We start from the raw sequence: 14917 nt of genomic DNA on the forward strand, positions 1-14917 counted from the left end.
GACTCCTAGGCAAAAGATTGAAAGTATGATTATTGAAAAATAAGTTTATATGCTTAACTACTAATCCAACCCAAAAAAAAAGGAAAACCAAATTCAACCTTAATTAAATCAAATAACCCACCACCACCGACACCACCAAGAAGCAGCGACACCCACCACCACCACCCAGCATCACCGAAACCACCCGTCACCACCACCAACGAACCCATCACCACCGACGCATCTAACACCACCCACGAACCCCACATCACCTAGCCGGAGCACCCCACCGTACCCAGAAGCATCCCATCGTACCACCCCAAAACCACCGTACCCCGCAGCATCCCACCGTACCCAGCACAATCAAAACCCCAAAACCACAACCAAACCCACGAACCCTCAATCAAAACCCATAACCACCAATCGAACCCAAAACCCCAATCAAACCCACAATCGAACCCAGAAAACCACTAACCCTTGAACCCACCAACCCAACAAAACCATTCACGACCACCACCACTAGCCAGCGAACCCACCGATCCCGCAAGACCACCAAGCTAGCGCACCCACCGATCCCGTGAACCCACAAAACCCTAAGATCTGGAAAACCTTGAGAATGGAGTTGGAGGAGGAGAGAGAAAAATAATGGGGATGAGGAAGAAGATGAAGAAATTTGATGATGAAGGAAGAGAGAATAATTATGGGGATGAGGAAGAACTGAAGAAGATGAAGAATGATGAAGGTGGTTGAATGATGAAGGTGGCAGGGATGATTGATGCGAGGGAAGGGGGTTGATTTGGATGGAAATTCTTAAGTAATTAATGTTAGAGTTTAAGTTAATAATATAAAATTCTTGCAAAAAAAAAGTTAATAATATAAAATCAGTTTGTTTAATTAGGTTGTTTTAAAAAAAGTAAGGGTAATTTTGTAAAATCATACAAAAAAACTTACTAAAATAGGAAAGAAATCACTTTGTTGCAAGTAATGTGAAACGGCCATTTTAGGAAATTGTTGCGAGTAATATGAAACGGAGGGAGTATATACAATCTATCAAGTTAGGGCTCGGAATATGTACACGGCCCAATAGCTATACACACATTAAGGCTTAACAGTTTGTTTTTTATTTAAACTAGATGAAGCCCATGCGATACACGGTTTGTTTGATTTTTTTTTTATATATTCATTTTTTATTATTATTTTTTTTGTATTTATGAGCTAAAATTTGTTATATGTTTAGATAAGATTCCTAATATTAAAAGATAATATTTAATATTTAATTAATTTAAACTTTAAAATCTCATTCGTCAATTTTGCTTACGTGGCGTTTGAATTATTTAATTCTAAAAGAAATTAATAACTTATTTAATTGGCTACTACTAAGATTTATAATCCTACATGGCGCGCTGAGAAAATTAGATCCTACATGGCTCTCTAAAAACTCTGGGAAAAACTCCCCTTTAACTATATATATTAGATTATGGCCAAATAATCAGTCATAAATATTTTGTTTGTCAACAAGTGTTAGGAAAAAATAAATAAATAAATAAATAAAACAACATAATTGAAAAAAAAAAAAAGATAAAGTTCCCACACCCCAACGAATTGAAGTAAACGAACCACCTCTCCCCTTGACTTCTAAGCTACCACCCCTCATACAATATACTTTAAATTTTGTTTTAAAATTATGGGCTGATAACTATTTGAAAGTGACAAATAACAAAACTAAAGCTTATGGGGTTTTAATGGGGTTGTTTGAGTAGACTTATTTTTATTATGAGATGTCTTGCTATAAAAGAAATTAATAGACTTCTTATAATTAATTAGACTTTGGCCAATTGATCTGGTCGGAATACATTAAAAAAAAAAGGGTGCAATTAGCAAATATTTACTAATAAAAATAATTTATAATACAAAACTAGTTATTGGCCCGAGCAATGCCCGTTTTATTATAAATTTGTTTAATCAAACTTTATTTTGCCATTGTTTGTCACTAAGAGCTTAAATAGTTTTTTTTTTTTATTATTTTTATTTATTTATTTATTTTTTTATAAGTTGATTTGACTATAAGAATAATTTTTTCCATTAAAATGTAAGGATAAATGATTAATCAAATCTATCTTTATAATTTTGATGTCATTATATTCTAAATATTAATCTATTACTACTATTTTATGGATTTATGCACAGAAAGAGAGTAAATATTAATTTCTTACAAACTATATTATTGTGCAATTAATAGAATTATTAATTTCTTACAAACTATATAATTTTATGGTTATACATATGAAGAGTTTTTCAATTAAACTAAACATTAAAATATGGAGGTTAGCAATTGAAGAGTTTTTACATGAAAACTAACATTACTAAAGTTCGATAATGTGGAATGTTAATATATGATGTGGCGGAATAACACAAGAAAAGTGACATAAGGCGATATGCTACTATGACTTCTTAATTCGATCAATTTCATACTGTCATCTCCGAGTGTCTAATTATGGTTAAGGACTATGGAGTTAGTAATCTCATGGATTATGAATGGTTGTAGTTTTCATGAATTAATATTCGTGGTTGCCTTTGTCCCTTTTTTAGAATCCATGAACAGTTTACCAGCTCATTAGGCATATATTCATTATATTTTAATAGTATGTTCTTTTCACTACATATATATGTTCTGTATATTAGTATAATACGTTCTTTCCACGAAACGGTTGTACGATACTACAATGCAAGGTACCCATGCCTATAGGAACCACACACTGCCAACTCACCACCGTAGCCAAAAATAAATAACATGACAACTACAATTGTCTATAACTATAAATTAGTTTTGTGCCCCTTGCCATGCCCAGATAGTTTATTGAATTTTAAGATAAACTTTTTAATCTAAAAAAATGCTTCCTCTAATCCAATATTATTGCAACAATTGGACTTTTTCACTATTCATACTCTTATTTAACCATATTACATGATTTAGACAAACTTTTAAATAAATCGGATGTAAATAAAATATTGTTCATTCATTATACAATTATCTTAAAATGAGCAAAAGTTACCCTAATATGAATAAAAATTACCCTAACATACATAAAAGTTACAAAGTCTTTATTCTTTACTGATAAAAGTTACCTAAAAAATTGTAAAAGTGACCTTAAATATGATGCAAGTGACCCCCTGATGTACAGTAAATTACTGTACAGTACACTTGATGTATACAAAAGTTACTCTGCGATTTATATGTTAAGCAAAAAATAATCATGTTTGATCTTGTTGAATTCGTGTCATAAAATACTTTCATAATTTCAACTTTTTATTAAATTCATTCTTGTACAATTATATACATTTAACATACAAAAAGTGTTTTAAAACGCGTAATTTCATCCTTGTTGCAATATTATTGAAACAGAGGAGGTATATGTTATTTGGATTATTTTTTACTTATGGATTAATAATAATTGATAATTATACTTGTAAAATAAAAAAATATAGTACTACTACTCATTAATATTACTGTATCACTTTTTATATATGGAAGTTTTAATTTAGATGTATTATTGTATCACTTTTTATATACGAAGTATTTAATTTAGATGTCTTACTTTCCTTTATAGTCAATAAATTCTCTTTATTTCTCTCATATCACATAGATCCTCTTTATTTTAATTCTCTTTATATCTCTCTCTGCTCAAAAAATTGTCTAGAAGTCCGTAATTTTAAAAATGATGCATCTAATAAAAAACGTAAGAACTAAGAAGTATGTAATAACGGGTTTATTTGATTTTTTTTTTACTTTTCGGAAGGAGATTAGGTACAATTGTACCTCTATATACCCTTTTGGATTTGCCACATATTATACTTCGTATAAATTATTAGTATTTCATTGAAAATAGAAGTCTAAACAAAAAAATTTATATTTAAAATCCATCCAAATTTTATTGAAAATAAAATCGTAATGTTTTTTTTTATCCTGTAAAATTTATCTAAATCTATCCAACTTTTATCCTAAAAATCCATCTAAATTTATGTAATTTTTTTTTATCTAATTTTACAAAAAAAAAAAATCAAATAAATCCTACATGTCTTATTAATAATTAATTGTCGCCTACGTGGCGCAACACTTGGCGAAAAGTTGGAATGCCAAGTGTCGTTGTCTCGTGGTCTGGCTAAAAGTTTAGCTTTACGTTCTTTCTACGAAACGGTTGTACAATGCAAGGTGCCAACATTTGTAGGAACCACACGCTGTCAAGTGAGTCAACTCACCACCGTAGCCAAAAATAAATAAAATGACAACTATAATCAATATCTATACTTATATATTAATAAGCGTTTAAAACAGAATATGTCCCACGCGTCACCTTTTTTTAAGTTCGACATGTCAGCAATATGTGCCACATGTCACTATAAATATGACATGTCACCTTCACAACATGTATTTGTTTTGCATCTAAAAAATGCTTATAACAAGACTTGAACTCAAGATTTAAACTAAAAAATGTGTCTTAAATTTATAGGTCTTACCATCTTAGCCATTTATTAATTGTGTTTTTTATCTAACTAAATTATAGTTAAGTTTGATAAGTTAATTGGTGTTTTATTATACTATTTGTTTTCATTATGTAATGATTGAGTTTGACAACTAAAAAATGTTTATAGCAAGATTTAACTCGAAACCAACAAGTACAAATTAACAACCCGGGACATTATCCGGGCCACACACTAGTTGTCTATAATTATATATACCTTGTACTTCTATAGCGCCTGCACAAATTTATACGAAGTCTACTAAATTCTTTTATACTCCGTATCATATATATAAAGAAGTCTACTAAAACTACCTCAATAAAACACCAAAAGCTTTAATTTTGTTACTTTGTCACTTTCACAAAGTTGTCAGCCCATCATACAATATACACCATCCACTTCTAAATAATTAACACATTTGACTTTTTTTATACTACTTATATACTAGTATTAACTTTGATACAAAGTCTTATACGTTGCTAGCCACATGGTGTGCCCACTTTACACAATCACATATAAGGCAAGTTATTAAGTAATTTGGGGTTACAGTTTTGAGCAAATGAGGTTACCTTAACGAATGTAGATTACTTAAATGAGAAAAAAAAGGGTTACTATCTTAAATAAGTGGAATTATTCTTTCCGTTCAAAAATAAAAAGTTGAATTATTCTTTCTTTTTTTAAAACAAAATAATAGGGGTTACTCGAATGAACAAATGGGGTTACTTATTTCTATATTAGTTTATTTTACTCATATGATGAATTTGGGTTACTTTTATGGACAACATGGGGTTACTCATATGAAAAAAAAATGAGGTTATTCATTCATATAAAAGAAATTAATAATATTTGATTAGAGGAAGTATTTTTTTAGATTAAAAAGTTTATCTTAAAATTAAATAGGCTATCCGGGCATCGCAGGGGGCACAAAACTAGTTTATAATTATAGACAATTATAGTTGTCATGTTATTTATTTTTGGCTACGGTGGTGAGTTGGCGGTGTGTGGTTCTTACAAGCGTGGGTACCTTGCATTGTAGTATCGTACAACCGTTTCGTGGAAAGAACGTACTCCCTTCGTTTTAAAATACTTGCTCCACTTTTCTTTTTCGGCCGTTTTTAAATGCTTGCTCCATTTCCTTATTTGGAAAGCTTTTACAATATTTAATTCATTTCTCTCACCTAGTGGACCCAATAAATATCATATTTTATTAATTTCATATTCTCTCTCCTCCAATTTCTCCTAAAACTCTGCGCATGGAGGAATGGAGCAAATATTTAAAAACGGAAGGAGTACTATACTTTTTTTTTTTTTTTGAATCACGATAGCAGCCCATATTATTAAAGAAGATCCATTTCCGCCAAAGTAATTAAGCTTTGAGGAAAGGAACCCAAATGTATATACTCAACATTGTTTCCGGTATCCCATCTCGCCACTAAGTGGGCTACCGTATTAAAGTTACGTTTCACATGAGAAAAATTACAAACATCAAAGGGCAAACTATCGTTCCTAATATCATCAAATATAATGTAGACAGGCGCCATGCCACCATCAGGAGTATTATACTAATATAAAGAACATATACTATTAAAATATAATGAATCCATTTACTAGCTCATTAGGTATATATATATATATATATATATATATACCTAATGAGCTAGTAAATGGATTCTAAGAAAAGGACAAAGGCAATCACGAATATTAATTCATGAAAGCTACAAACCATTCATAATCCATGAGATTACTAACTCCATAGTCCTTAACCATAATTAGATACTCGGAGATGACAGTATGAAATTGATCGAATTAAGAAGTCATAGTAGCATATCGCCTTATGTCACTTTTCTTGTGTCATTCCGCCACATCATATATTAACATTCCACATTATTGAACTGTAGTAATGTTAGTTTTCATGCAAAAACTCTTCAATTGCTAACCTCCATATATTAATGTTTAGTTTAATTGAAAAACTCTTCAATTGCTAACCTCCATATATTAATGTTTAGTTTAATTGAAAAACTCTTCATATGTATAACCATAAAATATTATAGTTTGTAAGAAATTAATAATTCTATTAATTGCACAATAATATAGTTTGTAAGAAATTAATAATTACTCAGCATAAATCCATAAAATAGTAGTTATAGATTAATATTTAGAATATAATGACATCAAAATTATAAAGATAGATTTGATTAATCATTTATCCTTACGTTTTAATGGAAAAAATTATTCTTATAGTCAAACCAACTTATAAAAAAAATAAAAAAATAATAATAAAAATAAAAAAACCTACTTAAGCTCTTAGTGACAAACAATGCCAAAATAAAGTAAACTAGATGAAAGCCCGTGCGATGCACAGTTTTTCATATATAAATCTTTAGAAAAGATATTTTTGTATTTGATTATTGTACTTATATAATAATTTCAGACAAAAAAAAAACACATAATAATTTAATTAGAGTGTTATTGCATATTACAAAATTATAATTTTTTTTTTGTATATGTAATTTATAATGCGACTTTATTTATTGTTGTTTTGTATTTTATTTGTGTTTGTTAGTTATATGTCAATTGAATTTAAAAATATGAATATGAAATCATAAAAAAAAATGTAAATATGATAATTTATGAGTTACATATTAGGATAAAATTTTTAATGTGAAAAGACATTTTTTTTGTTTACATATTTTAATCCTAAATCATTATTGGTTGGTTTATAAAATAGACATATTAAAAAGTAATAAAAATATGTATACAATTTATTTCTATTTCTTCATTCACACCGATATCTTTTCCATCTAATAAAACTGGATAAATAAAACATATGTTAACAAAATTAAATTTATATAAATTAAATTTAAAAGTCTTATAAAATAAATCAATATATTTATCATGAGTGGTTTTTTTTGTGAAATTGATCTAAAAATTGTAATTGTACAAAATCAAAGTTATGAATTGAAATTTTTTATTAGTTCCTAATCCCCGCTAAAAATTAAGTTAATTTGATGACTTGATTAAGCTACCTAAATCACAAAAAATTGTTTTAACCATAAAACTAATTAATAAAGACTAAAAAGGTATATAAAAAAAATTAACAAATGTAAACGATTTATACAGATATAATACCTCCTCGTACTTGAATTTTTCAATCATTTTTGCCCAAATTTAATTCTCTGATTAAGTTAGATCTGCATGTAAAAACAAAATTCAGTAAATAAAACATAAACATATAATCATTAAGTATTCCAAATAAACACAATGTAAGCAATAATCAAAAATAAAAATAAGAATTAAACTAAGAAATACGCAGCCTAGATGACCTAAAACTGACACAAAACTCTCCTTAATTTGGTTTTGTATTGATATGAAATTTTATTGGTGTTGTAGGATGTGTCAATTTATAGTGGTCGGCATAAAAAAAATATTAATTTAATTATTATTAAGGAAGATTTTTTATTTCTTATCATAAACACTGTCAAGATTATCTTAGTTATATAAATTCTATATCTATAGATGATTTTTTTTTTAAAAAAAAAATAGATAATTTTTAGTTTTTTAAATAAATTAAATCCTTATAAATCGCTCTTCGTAAAAAGATAATTTTAGTTTTTTTTTATATATATAATTTCGTGGGAAGATTCTTTAATCTCATTCGTCAGTTTTACCTAGGTGGCAAGTGAATTTTTTAATTTTAAAATAAAATAGATATATAATTTTTAATTGGTCAAAAATATACCTTTGCTTATGTGGCGCGCCGAATGCTCTCTAAAAATGCCTACTTTATTTATATATATTAAATTTAAAACGAAGCGGGCATCGCTCGGGCCAATAACTAATTTTGTATTATAAATTATTTTTATTAGTAAATATTTGCTAATTGCACCCTTTTTTTTTAAAAAAAAAAAATGTATTCCGACCAGATCAATTGGCCAAAGTCTAATTAATTATAATAAGTCTATTAATTTCTTTTATAGCAAGACATCTCATAATAAAAATAAGTCTACTCAAACAACCCCATGCGAACCCCATAAGCTTTAGTTTTGTTATTTGTCACTTTCAAATAGTTATCAGCCCATAATTTTAAAAAAAAATTTTAAGTACATGGTATGAGGGGTGGTAGCTTACAAGTCAAGGGGAGAAGTGGTTCGTTCACTTCAATTCGTTGGGGTGTGGGAACTTTATCTTTTTTTTTTTTTTTTCAATTATGTTGTTTTATTTATTTATTTATTTATTTTTTACCTAACACTTGTTGACAAACAAAATATTTATGACTGATTTGGCCATAATTTAAATAAAAAACAAACAAACATGAAAGTTTGGATTATCCCAGAATAAACGAAAATTATTGAGAACATATATTTAAAATTTGGCTATTTTGGGATTATTAAACCTATTTTGCCTAGGGAGTATAAAATTTCCCGATGGCATTGTGTAGCATAGAGTATTAGATGCGTATATCTAATGATAGATCTTTATTATCAAAATTTGAATACACATTAGCATACGTCACTAATGAAACGTCGTGGTTACCACAAATGAACAAAGATATGTACTCCCTCCGTTTTTAAACAATTGCTCCACTTTCCTTTTTCGGCCGTTTCTAAATACTTGATCCATTTCCTTATTTGTAAAACTTTTACAATAATTAATTAATTTCTCTCACTTAGTGGACTCAACATATATTCTATCTCCTCCAATTATCTCTACTACTTTTACTTTATATAATTTTTTTTATTCTTCCACTCACCTCACTACCAGCATATTTTATTATTTTCTCCAATTTCTCCTAAAACTCCGCGTATGGAGAAATGGAGCAAGTATTTAAAAACGGGGGAAGTATTATATTACTATTAAAAAACAAAAAACTTTATGTCATACTTGTATATATATAATTTGTATTGAAGGAGTCATCTAATATCTTTGATTAAAAAAAGAAGTCAACATAAATATTATTCCCTCTGTCGTCTACTACGAAGTATATGTTAAAATTCGACTTTTGCATAATTAGTGTATGAACTTTGAATATATTTTTTTAATCAGGGTATAATAATCAAAACGTCTTTTTATGTACATATCATCTTAACATATATGTTCAAAATAAGATTTTTTAAAATAACTTGCACCGGCCAATAACATTATTAATTTATTCAATTGTAAATAATCGTTGCATTAGTGAAGAAATAATTCCTTAGCTTATAGGTTGTTGTCTATAAATAAGAAAGAAGCAGAAAGAGGTAGTCTCATCAAAAGTTAAGCGCAACATACAATAGTAGAGTTCCTCTAATCAATCATAAAGAAGGTAATGTACACTTAGATTATGTTCTTCTCGAATCTCGATTGTATTTGTATATTGATTTTTTTTTTTTGAAGAGAATTGATTTTTATTTTTTTGGACAAGAGTATTTATATTTTTATACATTATACTTATAAATTCGTACCATAAATATGTATATGAGTCCGTACATTATTATTTATAACGTACTCGTAGCACATACATGTTTTAATTTTGTATTTCCTATTTATTTACAGATTAACATTTAAAAAAAAAAAAAACAAAAAAAATGGGAAAATCATCACCGGAAATCAGTGAGAAGAACAAAGTGGCTCTAGCTCATATAGAGGAAGAGTTAAGGACAACCGATTTTAACGCCTCAGGAAATATGTTGAGCGCATCAGGTCATCAACAGCTTACCACAAGAGTCGGTATCGTGAATAATGGCAAGGAAGAGGTGAAGTACCAGGACCATAAAGATTGGTCTGGTAAAGTTTATGGCTCTTACCCTCAAAGAATTCCAGCGAGCCGTTCTCGTAAGTTTCTGCACCAAGGTATCAATGCAGCAAAGGGTTCGAAGGGGGCTGTCATGTATGTTGGCCCTAGTAATGAAGGTAGTAGCGACATCGATTGTGCATATATCTTGGCATGGTCTACCCTTGGAACCAAAAATCAGGTAAACGAACCTTGCTACATATGCATGTAATTCCAATTACATTAATTAAAGAGTACCAAACAAATGTAAAAAGTAAGTTATATTTCAAATGATTACCGTAAAATTTTCAAAAAAGTTAATTATATAAACCCACTGCATCATTATATTTCAGATTTACGTGGAAACTGGCCCTAAAGGTAGCTATGTTTCTGATGGTGGTAAAGTAAGTGATTCTACTTGGGACAGCATACAAGATAGCCTCGACGCCTCTGGTTCGACTAGTTCTTTCAATGATGATGACAATACTGGAGCTGAGGCGAGTGCTCAAACTAATGAAGTTGGTGATAGTCCTAACGTTTCTACAATGTTCGATATCAGTCTCCCGATAAACTAGTCCGTATGATCTATCTACCATACTAAGGGAATTGGATATGATGTTCATTTTCATACTACCCTTTCCTTAGTATAGTAAGCTATACATACATACATGTCCTGATGTCCGATTCTATGCTTCGTTTGTGTGTGTGTGCGCGTGTGCGTGTGCTTTTCTTTATTGCAAATTGTAACTCAATAATTCGTACACTAATATATGTATTTATGTGTGCGCTCGCATTGCTTTTTCTTCTTCTATTCAAATCTCTTCTTTTATTTGTACCCTCATTGTTCTGTCTTTGTTTTTCATCTTTCTACTTTTTGTTTTGTGGTATTATTATAGGGAAATTCCCTGTTTCTCATGGTGAGAAACAAAATTTGTTTCTCATGATGGCATTTTCGTGAATAAATCAACAACTTTTTCAATATTGTGGGCTCCACAGTTAAATAAAGTTGAAAAAGTTGTTGATTTATTCACAAAAATGCCCCCATGAGAAACGAATTCGTTTCTCACGGTGAGAAACTGGGGCTTCCTCATTATTATATGGTTCACGCCATAAAAATTATATTCCCTCCGTTTAATTTTCATTTTTGTTATTTCGGACTTCAAGACAATTTTTGGTGTAGAGAGAGACGGAGAGAAAAAATAAAGAGAACCCATGTGATAGAAGAAAGATAGAAAGAATTTATTTTCTGTATTTATAAAGTAGGACAGTTTTGCAATGGCTACAATAAAATTGTAGCCACTGTATCAAAAGAAATCTACACCGTTGATTATCATTATGTAAATAAAGGCCATTGATTTTTATTTTTTTTTTTTAAAAAAAAAAAAAAAAAAAAAAAAAAAAAAAAAAAAAACCTGGAGTACTACGAAAGCTTCCATTGGCTTCCATTAATGTTTGCTGCAAAGTATGAAGAACCAAACGATCCACTTAACGTGAAATCCATCAAGTGCAAGAATAAAGTTGATCCTATCAAATTTTCCATATACTGTACTTCGTATTAAACTATCCGATGCATAAAATTGTATTCCTTTTTTCAAGGTTATTAGTTGGCAGTTTTGATTAATTGTTTAGTTATACATTAATCCTTATCCATGTTTATTGTTCTTCCATTGCAATTTAATGGAGATTTAGGTTGATTTTTTTTTTTTTAATTTGAAACCGGGAGATTTAGGTTGATGGTTGAATATGAAAATCATCAATGGCAGAGACAATCAAGAGTTTTTTTCCCCCCAAAATAAAGCAGTTTTAAAAATTATAATTTAGAAGTCAAATGTATGAATGGACAAGATTTATCATTAATATTTAAACGGTCAACATTAAAAGTAATTACAGTGACTACATTTTTTATGTAGCCATTGAAAAGTCATGCATCTTATGAAAAATGAAGCAAATAGTATTACATACCAATGTTAATTACGTAACAATTTCCTCTCTCCTACCTCAAAAGATAGATTATAAATAATACTTGTACTCCCTTCGTTTCTTTTTACTCGCAACAAATACCATAAATAGCCATTACTTGCAACAAACTATTTTCTTTCCTTTTATGGTAGGTTATTTATGGTAAAATGACAATTAAAGAAAAGATGTAGTAACCAAAGAAAATATATGAGAACTAATCAAAGAAAGAAAATTAGTATACCGGTGTATTCATTCTATTCACCTGATCTGAACTTATCTTAACTTATTAGACCTTATTAAAACTTATTTTAGTTGTAATTTGTACTTGAGTAACCCTTGTTAGAACTTATCAAACCTGATTTGAACTTATCTGAACTTAACTAAACTTATCTAAACTTATTACACCTGAAATAAGTGAAAATAAGGTGAATAGAACATACCGGTAGTAATCATAGGAAAAAAAATCAAAAAAATAAAGAAAGTACAAGTAGCAAGAATTGACCTTGGGTCATGTTTTGTTCATTTAAAGGTCACGTAGTTCATTTGATATTTTTTTGCTCATTTTAAAATTTTAAAATAAGCAAAAGTATATTAAGGGTCTGTTCTGATTGAATGAACTGAGCTAAACTGAACTAAACCGAAATGAATATTTTATGAGAGAAGGAAATTAAGAAAACAACTTAACTTAACTTAATTGAAAATAAGCAGAAGATAACAAGCACTTAGGGCCCGTTCTCTTACGTTGAAATTGAAATGCATACCCTTGTAATCGGGTGATGTATTTAAATTTTTAGTTGGTGGTGGTTGATGTAAAGAGCTAAATATTGGTAATCATGATTATGATATGTGAATATTCATATCCCCATAAGAACGAATTGAAAACTAGTACAAAGTAAAAAAAAATTAAAATTAACCCAATTAGAAATGCTTGAGAGCAATATGTCAGATCAGGTCTATAATATTTTTTATTACTCGTATTTTTTTTTTTTTTTTGACAAAGAAGGTTTATAATAATTTAAGTAGACTTCTTTCTATACTTGTAAGTTGTTCATTATAAATAATATTCTCCCAAAAAGATTCGTTTGTATAAGAGAAAAATGGTTGTCAACCTGTCATGAACTCAGGATCATGTATTTATCATGTACTTATTGACACGCTAATACGGAGTAACTATGAGTAGACTTCTTTTTATAAAGTGGGTGTATATACTTAATTTTATAAATATTATCACTAGACTTATTTATTTATTTATTATTTTTTTTTTAACTATTTTCCGGAGAACAAGTAAGCGGAAGATTAAACAAGTTGGTCAAAATAATTAGGCAACCTCAACAACTTGTTAAACAGTATTTGATAATTACTTGATAATTTGTTTAAACCCCATAAAATCCATTTTTTATTGTGGATTGCTAAATATTATTGTGGATTGCTAAATACCGCCAACGTTTTTTATCAAACCGCCAACAAAATTAATAAATGGACAAAATTACCCTCACTCATCACGTTGCTCTCTCTCCTAAGTGCAGCAAGCCTCATATATATCAATTGTCAACCACTACAAAATTAAAGCAACCACCATTGCCACCACCACTCACGCCACCACGGCCACGCCCACCACCACCCACCATCACTGCCCACAACCACCCACAATCACTACCCACAACCACCAATTAAGAGGTAACAAATTTTTTTTGTGTTGCCGAAATCTTGAAAGAACCAACAACGTACAATCAACAACCATCGAAAAAACGACCCACCACCTTTCGGGAAGGTGGTGGTTTTCTTTTAAATCCGACGACCATCACAAAAGGCGCCGGTTGTATATACATAAATAAATAAATAAGTCTAGTGATAATATTTATAAAATTAAGTATATACACCCACTTTATAAAAAGAAGTCTACTCATAGTTACTCCGTATTAGCGTGTCAATAAGTACATGATGAATTCATGATCATGAGTTCATGACAGGTTGACAACCATTTTTCTCTTATACAAACGAATCTTTTTGGGAGAATATTATTTATAATGAACAACTTACAAATATAGAAAGAAGTCTACTTAAATTATTATAGTCCTTCTTTGTCAAAAAAAAAAAAAAATATTATAGACCTGATCTGACATATTGCTCTTTGTTAAAAATATTTTACTGATGGTAAGATATTTATCAGTGAAGGGATGAAGATAGGAAGCAAGTAGTAGAATGGTTGGAAAACTCTTTTCTTGTTTTTCCAACCTAAGTTCACAATACGTGAACTTTTATTTATATAGCCAAAATAAATCAATAAAATAATATACATTATTGTACTTTATACAAATTATTATACTTAGTAAAGTCTTCATTGTCCTCAATTACCACATGTGAACTTCAATTCAATCATGTTTGCATGTTTCTCAACACTCCCCCTTTGAACGTTCACATGGAATGGGGTACAAGTTGCCTCATTAAAAACCTAGTTAGGTAAAACCCTGTGTGATAAAAACCATAGCTAGGGAAAAAGAGTACAACTATATTGTATTATATGTTTTGGTGTATTGCCTTGTTAAAAACCTTGTCAGGAAAAACCCAGTGGGATAAAAACTGATCGATGGGAAAAAGAGTGCAGTACGTATAATACTCCCCTTGATCTCAGCATAGTTCATGAAGATGTCGCATTCCGATTTTGTGAACTAACTGCTCAAATTTCTTCGAAGGAAGTGATTTGGTGAACAG

The sequence above is a fragment of the Chenopodium album genome, chromosome 21 (assembly GCF_948465745.1).
Source record: "Chenopodium album chromosome 21, dcCheAlbu1.1, whole genome shotgun sequence".
Taxonomy (NCBI): domain Eukaryota; kingdom Viridiplantae; phylum Streptophyta; class Magnoliopsida; order Caryophyllales; family Amaranthaceae; genus Chenopodium; species Chenopodium album.